We start from the raw sequence: 21,412 nt of genomic DNA, 5'->3' as shown, positions 1-21,412 counted from the left end.
ATCAGAACAAATTCCACTTGGCTTATGAACTTAATTAAACATTAGAAAATGAAAACAAATGCTACAGCAAAAGCATGCGCAACAAATTCTATAATGGGCTCGGAAAGATATTTCTAAGTGCTCATGAAGAAAAACAGATTTGAGTACATGCAAATTTAAGAGGAAAACTAGCACCAAGGGAAAAATGGAGGTAGAACAAGAAATTCACAAAAGAAATAGGAATCAATAATTGCATATGAAAAGATGCTTGGCTTCATTAAATAAGGAAATACAAGTGAAAACACTGATAAGATTATTTTTGTCTAAGACAGCCAATAGCCAGTTTTGCTGATAATATGGGCAAAGAAGAATTTTGGTGGGAATGTAAAATGAGTTAACTTCATTAAAAAAGTAATTTGGCAATATATGTCCAAGTTTCACTGTGCATAATCTTGGTACTGGCCACTGTACTCTTAGGAATTTATTTAGAGATATGCACCTAAGGCTGGGCTTTTGAGAGGATTTGGGGAAAGCAGCACATGTTCATTTATAGGGAATCAGCTAAATTATGTTACTCTTTTCCAGAGACTACAGTGAAGGCATTTGAAGAAGTTTTTGGATAGCTATATACATAAAAATTGAAGTATCTCCATGGGAAAGATCTCGAAGACATTACTCTACCTACATGGTAGGTATGATTCCTGCCTAGAGCTTTCAAAGTACATATGTGTACCTGTGTGCTCAAACTCAGCCAATTTGTTGAGCATCTGCTCCAGAGGTTGGGTGAGTGCTGGGACCAGAGAAAACGCATAGGCACAGCCTGCCCTGCCTTCCAGGGCTGACTTGGGGTGGGGGGCAGCTGCTCCTACCCTCATGGCTACCTCCACACTGAGATGGTAAAGAAAGCTCCCAGTTCTGAATCCGCCAGGGCCCAAGCAGGCAGTGCAAGGGCCCAGGACATCAGCAGGCCTCTGGGCATTCTGGTACAGGGGATGAAAAATGGCCGCTTATGAGGTGCCTCCTTTGGCTGCTTGGAAGTGATGACCACCTGTTTGGAAGATTTACCAACTATAAACCTGTGTGTATAGTGTAAGCCTTTCCCACAGCCTTTTAAACTTGAAGCCCTTTTCGGCGACCTGTGACCTTTCTAGATGCAGAGAAGCTATCAACATATGCTAAAAGGACAATTGGAGAAGACTTGTTTTGTGAACTTTTTGTTTATTCACTCAAGAGACACTTCATCTGGAAATGACTTTTGGAAATGCAGCCTCTACATCACGTTTTGGATTCACATCCACATATTTTGTCCAGGGTTGGAGGGAAGGAGAGAAGACAATGAATGAGAGGCAAGGAAAGGTCTCCCCAGAACTGATGTGTTGGAGCCATTTCCCTGGATGTGTGCTATCACTCAGCACTCCTGTATGCAGTATATGTAGTGATTAAACTTCAGTCCTTAATTAAAGTATGTTGCTTTTCTAGATGTTTAGAGGTGCTCATCCTATTTAACAGTAGATACAGAAAGGGTTAACATTTTGCTCTTCTTAGATTGTCTTTCTAACAGAAACACTCAACCACTTTGAAAAATAATTCATCTATACTTTTCACTGAATAGATGGAGAAGACTGGGAAGTGAATTATACACATTTCCTATAATGTTGCTGTATACATGGTGTATACACTAGAAAAGGGTGTGCTCTGATTTCATATGACAGAGGATTGATAAATATTTTGTATACTTTCTTGGTTAAATTTGTAGGAAGACTTTTAAATGGTACTTTTAGAAGTGAAATTCTTAACCTACCTCTGGAGTACAGCATGCCTGTATTTTGTCCTTTAGTTAGGTTGGGAAGACAAAAAATAAGGAGAGATTTTGCCAAGATGTCATATTTTGGAGACACTTTCAGATTATAACCATCCTTCCCCCTGTGCATTTTATTCCAAACAGCTATACCTAGAGTTAACATTGTAGGTCCATATTTTAACATCTAGTCTTTCTAGATACTTTGAAGTGAAGATGTTTGTTACACATAGTAAAATAATGTGCTTTTGGTACTTTTTTTTGTTGTTGTTGTTATTAAGTTCAAAACCTAATATCCTGTGATGGAGTTTATTTTAAAAGAAAAAAAGGACTGTCTTCTGAAACTGATGTCGTTTCCATCTCTGAGCTGTATCACAGTTATGAACTCTTTCCTGGACAAATTACAAAAGAATGTATGGAAGGAAATGTCCTATGCCATCTGTTCATTTTTAGAAAACACTCCAAATTACACTTGATTCCATATGTGTGGGGGGTTTGGGGGTTTTGTTTTGGTTTGGTTGTTAAATGATATTTTATTGAAATGTTTTTCTTTGTAGTTCTTAACTAGCGGGGCATTCCACTGTACCATTATTGATGTAATCTATGATGTCATGAGGGCAGCGACCATCAGCATTGCAGCCCACAGACTGGGCAGTGCCCAGGACCTCTCTAATGGTTTCAGACAGTTCTCTGGCTAAAGATTGGTGCCACATCTGTCGGGCATTGCTGACAATCTCATCAAAAGTGATATTTCCACTGTGTTTTCCTGCTTCTTTCTGTCTCTTGGCAGTTCCTTGAGGGCTTTGATAATCAGGGCAGAGGCAGAAGGTAGCCCTTCAGTCTGGGCCTACCTGTACCAAATTGTCGATCTCATAGTCCTCCTCAAACCCTTCCAATCACCAGTTGCCTTAGTGATGTCATCACCAGCCATTTTTTCTAGAGACAGACCAGGGGGCTGATCGTAGGTGCCAGGGCAGATGTGGCACCAGAGCACCTCAGGTACATGAGTGTGATCTCACTGGGGTCGAAATTAGGGGTTGTGGTGGAGGTGGCTGACTGAAGAGAACACTCCTCAGAACCCCAAACCAAAAGGTCCATATGTGTTTGTAGTGGATACAGTTAAATTTCTTGGAGTGCCTGGGTGGTTCAGTCTGTTAAGCATCTGCCTTCAGCTCAGGTCACGGTTTCAAGGTCCTGGGATCAAGTCCCACATCAGGCTCCCTTCTCAGTGGGGAACCTTCTTCTCTCCCTCTGCCATTCCCCCTGCTTATACTCTCTCTCTCTCTCTCAAATAAATAAATAAATAAATAAATAAATAAAAGAAATTAAGTTTCTTGTTTTGAAACAACCTAGATGTCTTGGGTGATGACGCATGATATAGAGCTAGTGGAATAACATTTTATAAATATCTTCCTGTTTAATTTTATGTAAAACTAGAGAACTATTTTAGAGGTAGAATTGTTAAACCACTTTGGGAAGTACACATTCAGTGCTTTTTTATTGGTTTGTGAGTGAGATAAAAGGTAGTACAAGGTTGAGGTTCTACAGATGTGTTTCTATGTAGATTATAGCTGCAGACTGATCTGTATCAATCAGCATTTGATATAGCTATACTCTATAGATACATTGTTAAACAGTTAAATGGAAAACATGCTTTCTTGCTAATACTCTAGTAGTATAGGTCAAGTATTGATTAGAAGCATTCAATGAGGGACGCCTGGGTGGCTCAGTTGGTTAGGCAGCTGCCTTCGGCTCAGGTCATGATCCCAGCGTCCTGGGATCGAGTCCCACATCGGGCTCCTTGCTCAGCAGGGAGCCTGCTTCTCCCTCTGCCTCTGCCTGCCACTCTGTCTGCCTGTGCTCACTCTCTCTCCCTCTGATAAATAAATAAAATCTTAAAAAAAAAAAAAAAAAAAAAAAAAAAAAAAAAAAAAAGAAGCATTCAATGATATATTCTGTGCTTTATTGTTTAATGTCTTATTTTATTCTGATTATTAAAAGAGAAGACACTCTTCTAATTGAAATATTTATAGGGGCCTGATGTTCTTTCTTGCTTCTAAAATGAAACATTTTATTCTCCTACTGAGGACTAGACTACCTTTCTTTATTAACTGAGTTGGTGATGTTCACTCATACTGATTAAAAAAAAACTAGTGCTTCCAAACTTTGATACAGGACATTATTCATGACAAATGAAAAAGTGAGGTACAAAACCATGTGTATGATCCTAAGTCACATAAAAAAAAAAAATGTGTTTGCCTAGATACCATGCTCTGATATTGTGGTTTTAAGTAAATTTGTTTTGGGACTCCTGGGTGGTTCAGTCGGTTAAGTGTCTGACTCAGTTTCAGCTCAGGTCATGATCTCATGGGTTGTGGGATCAAACCCCCAGTCAGGCTCCAGGCTCAGCAGGGGGTCTGCTTTTAGATTCTCCCCACCCGGGCTCACACGCTCTTCCTCTCTTAAAAAAATAAATAAATCTTTTAAAAAATAAGTGGATTTACTATTTAATTATTTTTCAGTTTTCTGTGATAAACACATTGCTTTTAAATCTGTGGAGAAAAACATACATAGAAACATCAAAGGAGACTAGAAGGAAACACCAAAACAGTTGGGAAAGGGGGGAGGGGTCAGCAGGGCACTAGTGAAGGGATCTTCTGTGTTTTGCTTTATATGTTATATACTACAGGAATCTTTCTTTTTTAAAGATTTATTTAATTAAGAGAGAGAGAACAGGGGATGGGGGAGGGAGAGAGATGATCCCAAGCAGACTCCCCACTGAGCATGGAAGCCATCACGGGACTGGATCCCACAATCCTCAGATGATGACCTGAGCCAAGATTGAGAGTCAGATGCTTAACTGACAGAGCCACCCAGGCATCCCTATGTAAATCTTTCAAAGTATGTATATTAAAACCAGATGAGAAAGTGAAAAAAAGGTTTTTGTGAGAAAAATTTATAACACTATCTTATTTCACTATTCTCCCAGTACCTAAAAATAGTGCCAGTCATAGTAGTCACTCAGTAGTTTCTCAGTGTAATTCCCTACAAAGAAAACAATAACTGTGCAGACATGGAGATCTGGAAGGATATTATTTTTGTAATCAGAAAAAAACGTTCAGTACTACCTTTTGACTGGAAGATTATCTTCCAGTACCAGTGCCAGGCATTGATACAGGAATTCCACTTGGTGGGACCTGTGCCTGGGAAATGCAGCTATTTGAGTATGCCTGCACACAGATACACATGACAGCATCATTTGAGATTGGAAAAAAATCAGAAATAACTAATTATCCATAATGAAAGATATTAAATACTTAATGGATATATCCATTCTCTACAATACTATGCATTTTTTTTTAAGCAAAAAGAAGTATCTATATAGACTGACAGGGAAGGCCCATGATACATTGTTGAGTGAAGAACAAGCAAGTTCAGACTGTCGGTAGCTGCAACAATTCCAGTGGCTCTCAATGAATTACGCTGAGTGAAACAAGCCAACATAATCCCATTTATATAACACTCTTGAAATAAAAAACTTCTGGAAGTGAAGAATAGATGAGTGGTTGACAGGGGTTGGGAAGTGGAGACTGGAGTTATAAATGGAGAGTGTGAGAAGCCCTATGGTGATAGCACAATTCCGTACCTTGATTGTGGTGGTTACACAATTCCACACGTGACAAAATTCCGTAGGAAAATATACACACTAACAAGTGAGTGCACGTAAAACTATGAAATTGTAGTAAGCCCTAGGTTGTACCAATGTCACTTTCCTGGTTTGGTACTGTACTATAGTTAAGTAAGATACTACCACTGGGGGAAACAGAGTGAAGGATACACAGGGCCCCTTAGTACTTTTTGCAACTTTCTGTGAATCTCTAGTTCCAAATAATAAGTTGGAAAAAGCAAGTTGCAGAACAAAATATATAGTATGATTCCTTTTTTAAAGTATGTTATGAGTCAGTCGTCTTGACTCCAGCTCATGTCATGATCTCAGGGTCGTGGCTTCAAGTCCTGTGTCAAGCTCCACGCTCAGCGGGGAGTCTCCTTGAGGATCTTCTCTCCCTCTACTCCCCCTAGCTTGCCTTCTCTCTCTCAAAACTAAATAAATCTATAAAGAGATAAACATATGTTATACACACACATGCACATGTGTTAGCATATCAATTTTATATGCACAGGAAAACACCTAAAGGGTAGATAGCAAATTGTTCCTACTACTTAGCCCTGGGGACGAGAGGGGCAAGCAGGAGTGGGCTGCCACAGGAGGGAAGATTTCACTGCTTCCTCCACATGTTCACACTGTTTAGACTTTTTTCTCAATGGAAATATTATACTTTTATGTTATTTCAGTAACCAATAAGAAATGTTTTGAGTGGTGCCTTTAAAACAGAAGGACTGGGGCGCCTGGGTGGCTCAGTGGGTTGTAGCTTCTGCCTTCATCTTGGGTCGTGATCCCGGGGTCCTGGGATCGAGCCCCACGTCAGGCTCTCTGCTCAGCGGGGAGCCTGCTTCCTCCTCTCTCTCTGCCTGCCTCTCTGCCTACCTGTTATCTCTGTCTGTCAAATAAATAAATAAAATCTTTTAAAAAAAAAAAAAACAAAAAACCAGGAGGACTAAGGCTGTATGAATGGCCAAGAAGTTGTCACCTCCCTTTTTAAATAATGAAATCTAAACACCATGGGAATCAGCTCCGTAAAATTCCCGCAGCATCAAAATAAATACAAAGTAATGTCTGCTTCTTAGAAATTTCAAGGAGGCAAGGGAAGCAAGGGCAAAAATGAACTATTGGGATTTCATCAAGATCAAAAGCTTTTGCACAGCAAAGGAAACAGTTAACAAAACCAAAAGACAACTGACAGGATGGGTGAAGATATTTGCAAACGACATATCAGATAAAGGACTAGTGTCCAAAATCTATGAAGAGCTTAGCAAACTCAACACCCAAAGAATAAAGAATCCAATCAAGAAATGGGCAGAGGACATGAAGAACAGACATTTCTGCAAAGAGGACATCCAGATGGCCAAAAGACACACGAAAAAGTGCTCCACATCACTCGGCATCAGGGAAACACAAATCAAAACCACAATGAGATATCACCTCACACCAGTCAGAATGGCTAAAATTAACAAGTCAGGAAATGACAGATGCTGGTGAGGATGCAGAGAAAGGGGAACCCTCCTACACTGTTGGTGGGAATGCAAGCTGGTGCAACCACTCTGGAAAACAACATGGAGGTTCCTCAAAAAGTTGAAAATAGAGCTACCCTACGACCCAGCAATTGCACTACCGGGTATTTACCCTAAAGATACGAATGTAGTGATTTGAAGGGGCACATGCACCCGAATGTTTATAGCAGCAATGTCTACAATAGCCAAACTATGGAAAGAACCTAGATGTCCATCAACAGATAAGTGGATAAAGAAGATGTGGTATATGTATACAATGGAATACAATGCAGCCACCAAAAGAAATGAAATCTTGCCATTTGCAACAACATGAATGGAACTAGAGCGTATCATGCTTAGTGAAATAAGTCAATCTCACAAAACAAACTGAGGGTTGCTGGGGGGTAGGGGGGTAGGGAAAGGGTGGTTGGGTTATGGACATTGGGGAGGGTATGTGCTATAGTGAGAGCTGTGAAGTGTGTAAACCTGGGGATTCACAGACCTGTACCCCTAATAATAATGCATTATATGTTATACATTATAATACATTGTATGTTAATTTTTTAAAAAATTTTCAATGAACCTTAGTTGTCATCATAAATAAAGAGAATAGTCAACAGAAACAACCTTGACTGTGGAAATAAAGCTACCTGGCTAGAATCAGACTAGTGTGCCCTAAGGCTTTCAGGATCTGTGCTGACACCACAAATAACTCTTGATTTCAGTTAGGGACAATTTACTGAACATAGTATAAGAGGAATTTAGGATTGTGGCTAGGAGTAAAGTTAATGTGAAACAATATATATGATCTTTATTGTGCTGCTCATGCATCTTATGTGGGTAAATTATTCATGTTCAAGTTAAAGTACAAAGAAGGAAGAAAAATGGCTGGAATAGAAAGGCTTCCTTTTTAACAACATCCTTTTTAAAGAAAAACAAAAAGGGCAGCAAGTAAGAAAAATAAAATGAGGAATCAATGATTTGAAGTTTCTGGCTTCTGGTATGAGAAAATGTGAGTTTCCATAATAGAGAAGGCTAGTAAGAAAGTAGATGTTTTGAGGTGGAAGAGAGAGTTTGGTTTTGAACATCTTAACTTTGAGATAACATGTAGGTAAAGATATCAAATAATGGGATGTTTCAATATGGAGCTTAAAAGAGATAGTACAAATTTTGTGCATCAGATCTATAGCCTGGAAATGATCACCAGTAATGGCAAATTCATAGAGAAGTATGTAAAATTATATTTTATAATTTCTCTAAAAGCTGTTCTTCTTTAAAACAAAAATTATAGGGGCACCTGGGTGGCTCAGTGGGCTAAGCCTCTGCCTTCGGCTCAGGTCATGATCCCAGGGTCCTGGAATTGAGTCCCGTATCGGGCTCTCTGCTTGGCAGAGAGCCTGCTTCCTCCTCTCTCTCTCTCTCTCTCTGCCTGCTTGTGATCTCTCTCTGTCAAATAAATAAATAAAATCTAAAAAAAAATTTATAATGCTATATTGTGAGATTTGTAACATTAAAAGCACAAAGAATTGGGTTGGTAAATGAAACTATACAGTTGTAATGAAAATAGTGTAATATTAATTCTAAGTAGCTGATAAAGATGTAGTTCCTAATTCCTGGAGATGCCACTAAAAATTATGGTAGAGCAATATAGCCTAAAAGTGAACAGAGGAGCTAAAGTGGAATAATAAAAGATGTTAACCCAAAAGAAGTCAAGAGAGGAACTGACACAAAAACCAAATGAGAGTAGTAGAAAACAAATAGCAAAAAGCAGACCTTAATCATAAATTAAATGTAAATATACTAAATACTACAATTCAAAGATAGTAATTGTCAAAACTGAATTTTTTTTTTTTTTTTTTTTTTTTAAGCAAGACCCTAGGGGGCAACTGGGTGGCTTAGTCAGTTGGACATCTAACTCTTGATTTCAATTCAGGTCATGATCTCAGGGTCATGAGTTCCAGCCCCACCTCTGGCTCTGTGCTGGGCATGCAGCCTGCTTATGGTTCTCTCTCTCCCTCTCTCTCTGCCCCTCGATCCACACTTACACATGCACTCTCTCACCCTCTCTCTCTTAAAAAAAAAAAAAGTAAGACCCGATTATATGATTATATGCTGTCTCTAAGAAATGTATTTTAAACACACACAAAAAAACCTTGAGAGTAAAAGAATGAAATAAATATACATGTCATGCAACATTAGTCTTCAGATAAAATATGCTTTTATAATGATAAAAGATCAATACTTCAGGAAAGCATAATACAGATTTATATGTGCCTAATTACAAAGCTTCAAAATACATGAAGTAAAAACAACTAAAGGGAAAAATAGACAAAACTGGAGCATAATTGCAATATTTTAAATCACTTTCTTTATAATTGATTAAATGTCTATACCAAAAGTCAGAATATAAGAATATAAAGAGTTGAGTGACACTATCACCCACCTTGACCTGACATTTACAGAGCAGTACACCCATTATCCATAGAATGCACTGATCTTCATTAACACATGGGATGTTCACTAAGACCACATGGTGAACTATAAAAATATTTCCAAATTTTGAAAGATTCGGGCACCTGGGTGGCTCAGTTGGCTAAGCGCCTACCTTCGGCTTAGGTCATGATCCCAGAGTCCTGGGATCAAGCCCCATATCAGGTTCCAGGCTCAGCAGGGAGCCTGCTTCTCCCTCCCCTCTCCACTCATGCTCTCTCTTGCTATCTCTGTTGCTATCTCTGTCTCTCTCAAACAAAATAAAATTTTAAAAATTTTTCTGAAAAAAATATTTTTCAATGTCTTATTACCATGACAGAATAAAATTAGGAATTAATAGCAATAACACCTCTACAAAAGATTGAAGTAAGACCCAAGGTCACATAATACCTAAAATGTCCAAGATACAATAAAAAATCAATCATACCAAGAACCTGAAAAGCCTCAACTTGAGAGAAAATATAAAGACACTGACACTGAGATGTTGGAGTTATCTGACAAGAATTTTAAAGCAGTCATCATAAAAATGTTTCAGTGAACAATTATAAATATTCTTGAAATAAATGAAAAATAGAAAGTCCCAGCAAATAAATAGAAGATACAAAGAAGAAACAGATGGAAGTTATAGTTGAAGTGAAAAATACAATAACAAAAAATAAATAAATACAATAACAAAAAATACAATAAATAAAATAGAAAACATAATGGATGGACTTAGCAGTAGAATGGAGGAAACAGAAGAAAAATATAGTGAAGTTGAAAATAGAATTATAGAAATTAAATCTGAACAACAGAAAATCAACTCAGGGTCAGGGAAGAAGGGGGAGAACAGAGCCTCAAGGACCTGTGGGACTATGACAAAATATCTAACATTCCTATTATTGGGGGTCAAGAAGAACAGGAAGAAGAGTGTGGGGCTGAAAAAGTATTTGTAGAAGTATGAGTGACAATGCCCCCAAATTTGACCAAATACATAAATCTACAGATTTAAGAAGTTGAGTGAACCCCAAATGATTAAAAAAAAAAGCCAAGCCAACACCTATAATACAAACTTCTGAAAACTAAAGACAAAGGAAACAATTCTTAAAAACAGCAAGAGAAATGACACCTTTACCTAGAGGGAAAAACAAGTTGAATGGCAGTGGATTTGGATTTCTTACCTGAAAATAAGAAGCAGGAAGGAAGAGACACATTTTTCAAGCACTGAAAGAACGAACCACCAATGCGGAATCCTACATACGTCTGGTGAAAATACTGATTAGGAATAAAATTCACTTTCTAAGTGAATTCATGGTGACAGATCATAGCTACACTTGTGGTGAGTGCAGCATAACAAATAGATTAGATATTGAATCACTATGTTGTGCACCTGAAACTAACGAAATACTGCGTGTCAACTATACTTCAATTTTATTTTTTATTTTTTATTTTTTGGGGATTTTATTTATTTGACAGAGAGAGATACAGTGAGAGAGGGAGCACAAGCAGGGGGGGTCAGGGAGGAAGAAGCAGGCTCTCTCTGTTCCGATATGGGGTCCCAGATATGGGGCTCGATCCTAGGACACCTGGGAAAGCTTGGCGCTTAATGACGGAGCCACCCAGGCGCCCCTATACTTCAATTTTTAAAAAGTAAGTGAATTCATTGCCAGCAGACCTACCCCGAAAGAATGCCTAAGCAGAAAAGAAATGATAAAATAAGAATTCTTTTTTTTTAATATTTTATTTATTTATTTGACAGAGAGAGATCACAAGTAGATGGAGAGGCAGGCAGAGAGAGAGAGAGAGGGAAGCAGGCTCCCCGCTGAGCAGAGAGCCCAATGCGGGCCTCGATCCCAGGACCCTGAGATCATGACCTGAGCCGAAGGCAGCGGCTTAACCCACTGAGCCACCCAGGCGCACTAAAATAAGAATTCTTGCAACATCAGAAAGATGGAAGGAGCAACAACTTAGATTTGGCTCCATGTTACATGTGATGGAAAAACTAGCTGCAGCGGCCATAACTACTAATCTTTGGAGGTTTGTACCCAATAGGAATATGAAGGAACTTTATCCCAGTACTCCAAGAGAAAGCATCATTGCACCCCATGGATCTCCGTGGATCACATAACATTCCCTGAAACAGCCACAACTACAGGTGTACAATGTGCTCACTGGACCCATTCTTGAGATGGAGGAAGACCCCACCTGCAGCAAAAGACTGTGAAAAGGGATAATTCCCTAGTGGAAAATCAGAGACTTGTTAGCAGGGGGGAAAAAAGTGTTCTCAGAGGAATTAATAGACGTTTCACCATAATGAATAAATAAAGATGAAGAGCAAATGGAAAAAAACCCAAAAAACAAAAAACCCTTCACCGCAAAGAAAACACCAAACTCAGATTGTTTCATTGGTGAACTCTATCAAACAGCTAAAGAAGTAATAATACCAATGTTACATAAATCTTTAAGAAGATAAAGGAGGAAGCTCCCAGCTTATTTTAGATCTGGTGTAACCCTAATACCAAAACTAACAAAGGCATTACAAAAAATTAAGTTCCTACATAAACATAGGCAAAACAATCCTTAACCAAACAAAGCAAATCAAATCCAGCAATATATAAAAAGAATAATATATATCATAACCAAGTGAGTTTTATCTCAGAAGCCCTAGATTGTTAGACATCTCAAAATCAACCAATATAATCTAGCATATTACCTGAATAATAGAGAAAAACCAAATGATTAAATCAGTGGATTCAGGAAAAGCATTTTACAAAATTCAGCATCATTAATGATAAAAAAAAAATGCTCAGTAAAGCAGGTATACAAGGAAACAAGGCAAAATGTCCACTCTCATCACTTCTATTCACTGTAACACTGGAGGTTCCTATCCCATTCTGGAGGTTCTGTCCCATCTGGTAAGGCAAAAAGAATAAATGAAATGCATAAGCAACATAAAATAAGCAAAACTGTCCCTACTTAGGCATAACAATTCCTTTTAAAATTCCCAGAAATTGGTAACAATAAAAAAAAAAACTGTAACAAATAAGACTAGCAAGGGCTCAGGATACAAGGTCAATATCAAAAATCAATTGTATTCCTATATATATAAGTATCAAAGGCATATAATAGTTATAATAATAAATTAAGGGTAATGAAAATTTTCTACACTGAAAACTGCAAAACATTGCTGAGACAAAGAAGATGAAATAAATGGAGACAGAACACATTTGTGGAGGGGAAGACTCAATATTTTCAAGATGTTAAAAAAATACATTTTCAAGATGTTAGTTCTCCTCCAGATCTATTTATAGATTCAATACAATCCTAACTCGTGATCACAACAGGCATTTTTTATGTTTAAGAAACTGAGAAGCTGGGGCACCTGGGTGGTTCAGTGGGTTAAAGCCTCTGCCTTCAGCTCAGGTCCTGGGATCAAGACCTGCATCGGGCTTCTCTGCTCAGCAGGGAGCCTGCTTCCCCTTCTCTCTCTCTGCCTGCCTCCCTGCCTACTTGTGATCTCTGTCAAATAAATAAATAAAATTTTAAAAAAGAAAGAAAGGGGCGCCTGGGTGGCTCAGCGGGTTAAGCCGCTGCCTTCGGCTCAGGTCATGATCTCAGGATCCTGGGATCGAGTCTCAGCAGGGAGCCTGCTTCCCTATATCTCTCTCTCTGCCTGCCTCTCCGTCTACTTGTGATCTCTCTGTCAGATAAATAAATAAAATCTTTAAAAAAAAAAAAAAGAACTAAATTGAGAGGCTGATTCTAAAATGTATTTAGAGGGGCGCCTGGGTGGCTCAGTGGATTAAAGCCTCTGCCTTCAGCTCGGGTCATGTTCCCGGGGTGCTGGGATCGAGCCCCGCATCGGGCTCTCTGCTCAGCAGGGAGCCTGCTTCCTCCTCTCTCTCTGTCTGCCTCTCTGCCTACTTATGATCTCTCGGTCCAATAAATAAATAAAATCTTTAAAAAAAAAATAAAAATAAAATGTATATAGAAACACAAAGGACTTAAAAGAGCCAAGACAACTTTGAAAAAGAAGAACAATATTGTAGTAGTTACACTTCAAAGTTTACCCTGAAGTAAAAATAATTGAGCCAGTACAAAACAAATGGACAGAACAGAATGAGTCCAGAAATATATGCACATTCATACAGTTGATGTATTTTCAGTAAAAATGTAATGCAAATGTAATGGGGAAGTATTCGAACAAACGGTACTGAACCAACAGTGTCCAAATGTAAAACAAAAGTGAACTTTGATTCCTATCTGATATCATACACAAAAGAATAGGAGAGAGAGAGAGAGAGAGCATCAAGTTAAACATACAAGGTAAAACTAAAACCCTTTCAGAGGGAGAAATAGAAGAAAATCTTCATTATTTGGTCACAAATAAAGATTTAGAATTTAAGGGGTGCCTGGCTGGCTCAGTCAGTAGAGCATGTGACTCTCGATCTCAGAGTCCTGAGTTCAAGCCCCACATTGGGTATAGAGCTCACTTTACAAAGAAGAAGAAGAAGGAGAAGGAGAAGGAGAACCCAAAGCAATAACCAAAAAACTGATGTTGGACTTTGAGAAAATTGCCAAATTCTAACTGGAAAACTGTTAAGAAAATAAGTTAGACAAGTCTCAGATCATGAAGTTGATGATATTTGTGAAATTTTCACAAAACATTTCTGACAAAGGACTTGTATCCAGAATATATATTAAGAAAACAACTACAAGGGTTGCCTGGGTGGTTCAGTTGGCTAAGCCTCTGCCTTAGGCTCAGGTCATGATTCCAGGGTCCTGGGATTGAGCCCCACATCAGGCTCCCTGCTAAGCAGAGAGTCTGCTTCTCTCTCTCCCTCTGCCTGCTGCTCTGCTTATTTGTGCTCTCTATCTCTCTGCCAAATAAATAAAAAAAATCTTAAAAAAGAAAACAACTGGGCGCCTGGGTGGCTCAGTGGGTTAGGCCACTGCCTTCGGCTCAGGTCATGGTCTCAGGGTCCTGGGATCGAGTCCCGCATCGGGCTCTCTGCTCAGCAGGGAGCCTGCTTCCCTCTCTCTCTCTCTCTCTGCCTGCCTCTCCGTCTACTTGTGATCTCTCTCTGACAAATAAATAAATAAAATCTTTAAAAAAAAAAAAAAAAAGAAAACAACTACAATTCATTAAGAAAAATCTAAACATGTGCAAAAGACTTGAATAAGGTCTTCAGAAAAGAAGCTACACAGATAGCCAAGATGTATGTTAAAATGTGCCAATCATTATTAGTCATCAGACAAGTAAAAATTAAAACCAATCTGATACATTGCTGGTAGGACTGTAAACTGCTTTAAAACCACTTTGGAAAATACTTGACAATTTTTAAAACAGCTTTATTAAAGAATAGTTAACATAGGATAAAATGTACATATATAAAATGTGCACTTTGCTAATATTTTACATATATAGAGCCATAAAATCATCACCACAATTAAGATAAAAATATCCATCAAGCACAAAAGTTCCTCACACCATGTTGTAATCCCGTTCTTTCCCTGCCTTTCCCTGCCTACCCACTCTAAACCCAGGCAAGCATTGATCTGTCACTATAGCCTAGCTTGCATTTTCTAGAATTTTATATAAATGGAATGTACTTTATGGGGTCATCTAGCTTTTTTCATTCAGCCTAATTGTTTTGAGATTCACTCATATTATTGTGTTTACCAGATCATTCATTTGTTTCATTTGTATAAGGATATACCACAAATTGTTTGCCCATTCATCAATTGAAAGTTAATTGTTTCTAGTTTTTTTTTTTTATTAAAACAATAGAGCAGATATGAACACTTAGGTACAGGCCTTTCTATGGACACATGCTTTCATTTGTCTTAGGTAAATACCCAGGAGTAGAGTGGCTGAGTTATGAATAATGAATGTTTAACTTTTTAAGGAACTTCCAAACTTGGCTGCAACATTTTACATTCTTACCAGTATATAAGTATTCCAGAAGCATCATACCCTTCATAACACTTGGTATTGTCAGTGTTTTAAATCTTACACTAATAAATATGTATTCTAATGGATAGGTAGTGGTAATCATGATGGTTTTAATTTGCATTTCCCTAATGACTAGAGATATTGAGCATTTACCCATGGGGTTGGTGGTTTTTTTTTTTTTTTTTAAAGATTTTATTTATTTATTTGACAGGCAGAGATCACAAGTAGGCAGAGAGGCAGGCAGAGAGAGAGAGGGAGAGAGAGAGGAGGGCAGGCCCCCTGCCGAGCAGAGAGCCCGATGCGGGACTCGATCCCAGGACCCCGAGATCATGACCTGAGCTGAAGGCAGTGGCTTAACCCACTGAGCCACCCAGGCGCCCGGGGTTGGTGGTTTTTGTTTGTTTGTTTGGTTGGTTGGTTGGTTGGGTTTTTTTGGCAATCCATTTATTTTCTTTGATAAAGTGTTTGTCCAAATATCTTGCCTATTCAAAAAAAATTAGGTTGTTTTCTTGTTAGCAAGTTTTTTTTTTTTCCAGATTTTATTTATTTGACAGAGATCACAAGCAGGCAGAGAGGCAAGCAGAGAGGGGGTCGAGAAGTGGGGAAAGCAGGCTCCCTGCTGAGCAGAGAGCCCAATGCAGGACTTGATTCCAGGACCTTGAGATCATGACCTGAGCTGAAGGCAGAGTCTTAACCCACTGAGCCACCCAGGTGCCCCTTGTTATTGAGTTTTAAGAATGATTTACAGGGCGCCTGGGTGGCTCAGTGGGTTAAGCCGCTGCCTTCGGCTCAGGTCATGATCTCAGAGTCCTGGAATCGAGTCCCGCATCGGGCTCTCTGCTCAGCGGAGAGCCTGCTTCCCTCTCTCTCTCTCTGCCTGCCTCTCCATCTACTTGTGATTTCTCTCTGTCAAATAAATAAATAAAATCTCAAAAAAAAAAAAAAGAATGATTTACATATTCTGGATATGAGTCCTTCATCAGGTATTTTTCTTTGGCTTTTCTTTTCATTCTCTTAACAGAGTGTCTTTCAAAGAACAGAAGTTCTTAATTTTGATGAATTCTAGTTGATCAAATTTGGATTTTATAAATCGTGATCTTCATATACATTTAAGAAATCTTTGCCTAACCCAAGGTCACAAAAAGTTTTCCCCTATGTTTTCTGTGGGAAGATTTTTTTGTTTTTTTAAGATTTTATTTATTTATTTGACAGAGAGAGACACAGTGAGAGAGGCAACACAAGCAAGGGGAAGGGGGAGGGAGAAGCAGGCCTCCCGCAGAGCAGGGAGCCCAATGCAGGGCTCTATCCCAGGACCTTAGGATCATGACCTGAGCCAAAGGCAGATGCTTAACAACTGAGTCACCTAGGCGCCCCATGTGGGAAGTTTTATACCAATTTTAGGTTTTATATTTAGTCCATGATCCATTTTGAAGTAATTTTTGGATATGGCATGAGAGCAATTTTTTGCATATGAATATTCATTTGTTCCAGTACCATGTTTTGAAAAAGATTATCCTTTCTTCACTGAGTTTCCTGTGTGTATCTGTTAAAAATTAAGACTATACACATGTGGTCTGTTTATGGATCTTCCATTTTATTTATCTATCTATCTATTTTTTTTTTTAAGTAGGCTCTACACCCAGCATGGAACCCAGTGCATGGCTTGAACTCACAGCCCTGAGATCAAGACCTGAGAGGAGATCAAGAGTCAGATGCTTGACCAACTGAGCCACCCAGGTGCCCCTATATATCTTTATGTCAACATTATACCCTCTTAATTACTGAAGCTCTATAGTAAGACTTAAAATAATGTAGTATTAAGTCCTCCAACTTTGTTTTTCTATTTCAAAGTTGTTTTGGCTATTCTCAGGCCTTTGAATTCCCATATGAATTTTAGAATTAGCTAGTCAATTTCTAAAAATAAGAAAAAAATCCTACTGGGACTTGAAAAGGGACTGTATTGATACTATAGTTTTGGCAAAATTAGTAGTTACCTTATTGGCTCTTCTGACCAATGTGCATAGAATATCTCTTCATTTCTTTAGGATTTATTTGATTTCCCTCAAATACTTTATAATTTTCACTGTGTGGTGGTGTACATTTTTTTCAGACTTATTCTAAGTTTCTCTCTTTCTTCGTAAGTGAGCTTAATAGTTTGCATCTTTAAAAGATATGTACATTTCATCTACTAGCCCAGTTTGTTGGATAGTATTTCTGCCACGTGTCCATTAGTAATACTCTCCATAAAGTCAAAGACATCATTTCTTGTACTTTCCTGGAAATTACCCTTCCTGAGTCTTCCAACCTCCTGATCCAATCTGGACCTATTGACTTTTAGACAACTCCCAAACAGTTATGTTTGTACTTTCCTTCCCTGCTCTCCTATGTCAATTCTGTGCCTTTTTCATTCTTGTTTTACTCTCTAGTTTTCCTGGAGTTCATCATCCAGCTGCTTTCCACATGAGCTTCTTGGGAGGCTCTTTGCCTCTCTCCTCAGATGTTTATTTATTTATTTTTAAAGATTTTATTTATTTATTTGACAGAGAGATCACAAGTAGGCAGAGAGGCAGGCAGAGAGAGAGAGAGGGGGCGGGGGGGGGGGAAGCAGGCTTCCTGCGGAGCAGGGAGCCCGATGCGGGGCTCGATCCCAGGACCCTGGGATCATGACCCGAGCCGAAGGCAGCAGCCCAAACCACTGAGCCACCCAGGCGCCCCTCCTCAGATGTTTAGATTTCAACTTTCTTCCCTTTGTTATGTCAACATCCCAGACATCCTTATTTCTTCCAAAATATTCATTGAAATAGCTCCTATTGGTTTCTCTCCCTTTCTTCTCATGGGTTAATAATTTTAAAAATGTTTTTACTGTCACCTCACTAAAGTATTGTGAGAGAAACCTATGTGTTTGATTAATCATCATAAAATTGGAACCCTGGCATTGCGTTTGGAACAAGGGATATATCTTTGATTTTAACAAAGGAGAGAAAATTTGGTGCTGTGAAGATGAAGGGATTCACATCCATGGGCTTTAGTTTTATCAGTAAAATATGAGTCCCCAGCTGAGAGTGATGATGGAGGAAGGTCTGTAGGTAAAAGGCTTTTGGAGAGAAAAACGTCATCTCACTGAATAGGAATTACAGCAATCAGAGAAACATGATATGGGCTTATTTGTGACCCCTAAATACATATGTTGGAGTCCTAACACCCAGTACCTCAGAATGTTATCATATTTGGAGTTAAGGTCTTTAAAGAGGTGATTAAAACGAGGCTATGAAGGTGGGCCCTAATATAATATGGCTGTCCTTATATGAAGAAGAAATTTAGACACACAGACTGGTATCAGACACATGTAAGCACAGCATGACAAATGTGAAGACACAGCAAGGTAGTCATTTGTAAGCAAAGGAGAGATGGCTGGAACAGATCCTTCCTTTGGCCCTCAGAGAAAACCAACTTGCCAACACCTTGACCTCAGACATCCAGCTTCCAAGTATTATGAAAAAATAAATGTTCAAGCCACTATGAATTTTCTTCTGGCAACTCTAGCAAACTAATTCACATGGTCAAGTTCCTGGGCAGTGTTCAGTTCCAATCTGAGGTTTGTGGTCATTTAAGAGTTTTAAACAGAAACTAATAATCCTAATTAAGTTATTTTCTCCAGCAATATTCAGCAGTTCAGTGGGTTCCCAACAAAAGGAAAATGATCCAGTCATCCAGGGGATTTTTCAGGGAATATGCTGGAGAGGGAGACACTGAAGGTATATGGACTATACCTATCCAAATTAAATCATAAAGTACCTTCCACTGAGGGACCCAATGCAGAAAATTAGCAGTTATACAAATGGTCACAAACTTCTGTTAATTCTCTTAACCTCTTTCCACCCCCACCACCCAAATATCAATATGTAATTTGATTATTTTAATAGCTACCATGTTTCTATTCCTAGTCATCTTTTTTCAAGCCAGTTTTCACAATGCTTCCCATTATTTAACTGAACATTTTTTTAAAAAGATTTTGTTAATTTATTTGACAGAGTAGGCAGAGAGAGAGAGAGAGAGAGCGAGCAAAGCAGGCTCCCTGCTGAGCAGAGAGTCCGATGTGGGGCTCCATCCCAGGACCCTGGGATCATGACCTGAGCCGAAGGCAGAGGCTTTAACCCACTAAGCCACCCAGGCGCCCCTTAACTAAACATTTTTGATGGCTCCCCATTACTTACAGGATAAAAGCCAAACCACTTGAAGTGTCATACAAGAACTTTCACAGCCTCATTGTCTATCACTTCTGTTCCCCATTCAGATACCCTATATTACAACTAAACTACTGGCAATTCCAGGACTAATCATTAGACTGCTATTTCTACCTTTACTTCCTGCCAGGCAAAGGAAGAATTTGTTCAAAGATCACTTCTTCTGAAGTTTTCCTGACTCTTCAGGTAAGATTAACAAATGGTCCTTTCCCTGGACTCTTATTATACCTTATACTTATTTCCATGAAGCCAATCATCATGTTTATTATTTACATTGTGCATTTTATCCAGTGAGATAGTAGAGTCCTTGAGCTTAATGATCAATAGCACCAGAATGAGTCATGATAGATCTTCCATAAATATTTGCAAAGTGAACGGGATGAAACACAGAGCCTTAGGAGCTGTATTACAGAGAGAAAGGAGGGACTGTTCCTAATGTACAGGTTGGCATGGATATATCTTATTACAATGTAATTATAATCAGCTGTGTGGCAATGAACTCTGTTGATAAAAAAAGATTAACTTTATGATGACTGTGGAGGTAATAATTGTAGAGTTTCAAGGAGAAAATTCAGCTGTTTCAATAGTATTGCTTTGACTAAGAACAGATTAAAACAAAGCTACAATCTTTTTTTTTTTTAAAGATTATTTATTTATTTATTTGACAAAGATCACAAGCAGGCAGAGAAGCAGGCAAAGAGAGAGAGAGAGAGAGAGGGAGAGAGAAGCTCCCCGCTGAGCAGAGAGCCTGATTTGGGGCTCGATCCCAGGACCCTGAGATTATGACCTGAGCCGAAGGCACAGGGTTTAACTCAGTGAGCCACCTAAGCGCCCCTAAAGCTACTGTCTTTTTATTTCTAGCAGCTAGTAAATGAATATGAAAATATAAAATATAAAATAAATATGATCTTTTGAAAAACCTTATCCTGAATTCTACCTTTATTGTTTATTAGCTGTGTGAACATGGGAATGTTGCTGACATTTCGGAGCTTCAGTTTCTAACCTGCATAATGGGGATGAAACACCTCTCTTCTCATGAACTGCTTTCTATTTCTTCAGACTCAAGATTTTAGCATCTTTTTCCTTCTCCAAGATTCAATTAACCATTACTTTTTCAAACTCCAAAGTCAAAGAAAGTTTCTGAGTTACATGAATATCAAAGCAATTATAATTATGGTTTTAAGCAAATCCCCTGGGCCCACTTCAACTTTCTCCTAAACATCAGCTGTCACCATTTCCAGGTGTGAAAATAAAAGGTCACAGGTACTAAATTGCTCACATGAACCAGAGACATTTCTGTAAGCTATAAAAAGCATTCAAGAGGCGCCTGGGTGGCTCAGTGGGTTAAAGCCTCTGCCTTCGGCTCAGGTCATGATCCCAGAGTCCTGGGATCGAGCCCCACATTGGGCTCTCTGCACTGCCGGGGGCCTGCTTTCTCCTCTCTCTCTCTGCCTACTTGTGATCTCTGTCTGTCAAAAAAAAAAAAAAAAAAAAAAAAAAAAAAGCATTCAAAAAGTATACACCACCAAGAATATGACATATTAATAAGGGTTCAGCCTGGTTAAACATTCAGCTACCATGTGGCAGGTATAGGCACAATGACTTTAAAAAAACCAATTATGTGCACCAAAGCCTATACATTCCAATGGCAGACATTTAAATATAAATCACAAATCATTTATTAATGAAGGTAACAGTCAATATTGGCAAATGAGATTGGCACACTTTATACATGATCTTGCTGTTCTACAGTCTTTCTGGAAAGCCACTGGCAATATGCATCACGATCTTTATTTT

General features: G+C 38.7%; 1 pseudogene; it reads right to left on the bottom strand.

The window, feature by feature from the left end:
* Positions 1 to 2,164: 2,164 nt before the first annotated feature.
* Positions 2,165 to 2,967, bottom strand: LOC123389810 (annotated as a pseudogene).
* Positions 2,968 to 21,412: the final 18,445 nt, after the last annotated feature.

Source organism: Mustela putorius, unplaced genomic scaffold (genome assembly GCF_011764305.1).
Source record: "Mustela putorius furo isolate JIRA1106 unplaced genomic scaffold, ASM1176430v1.1 tig00004035_pilon_pilon_pilon, whole genome shotgun sequence".
NCBI lineage: Eukaryota > Metazoa > Chordata > Mammalia > Carnivora > Mustelidae > Mustela > Mustela putorius.
The sequence above is the reverse complement of the archived record's forward strand: the minus strand, read 5'-3'. Positions and strand labels throughout refer to the sequence as shown.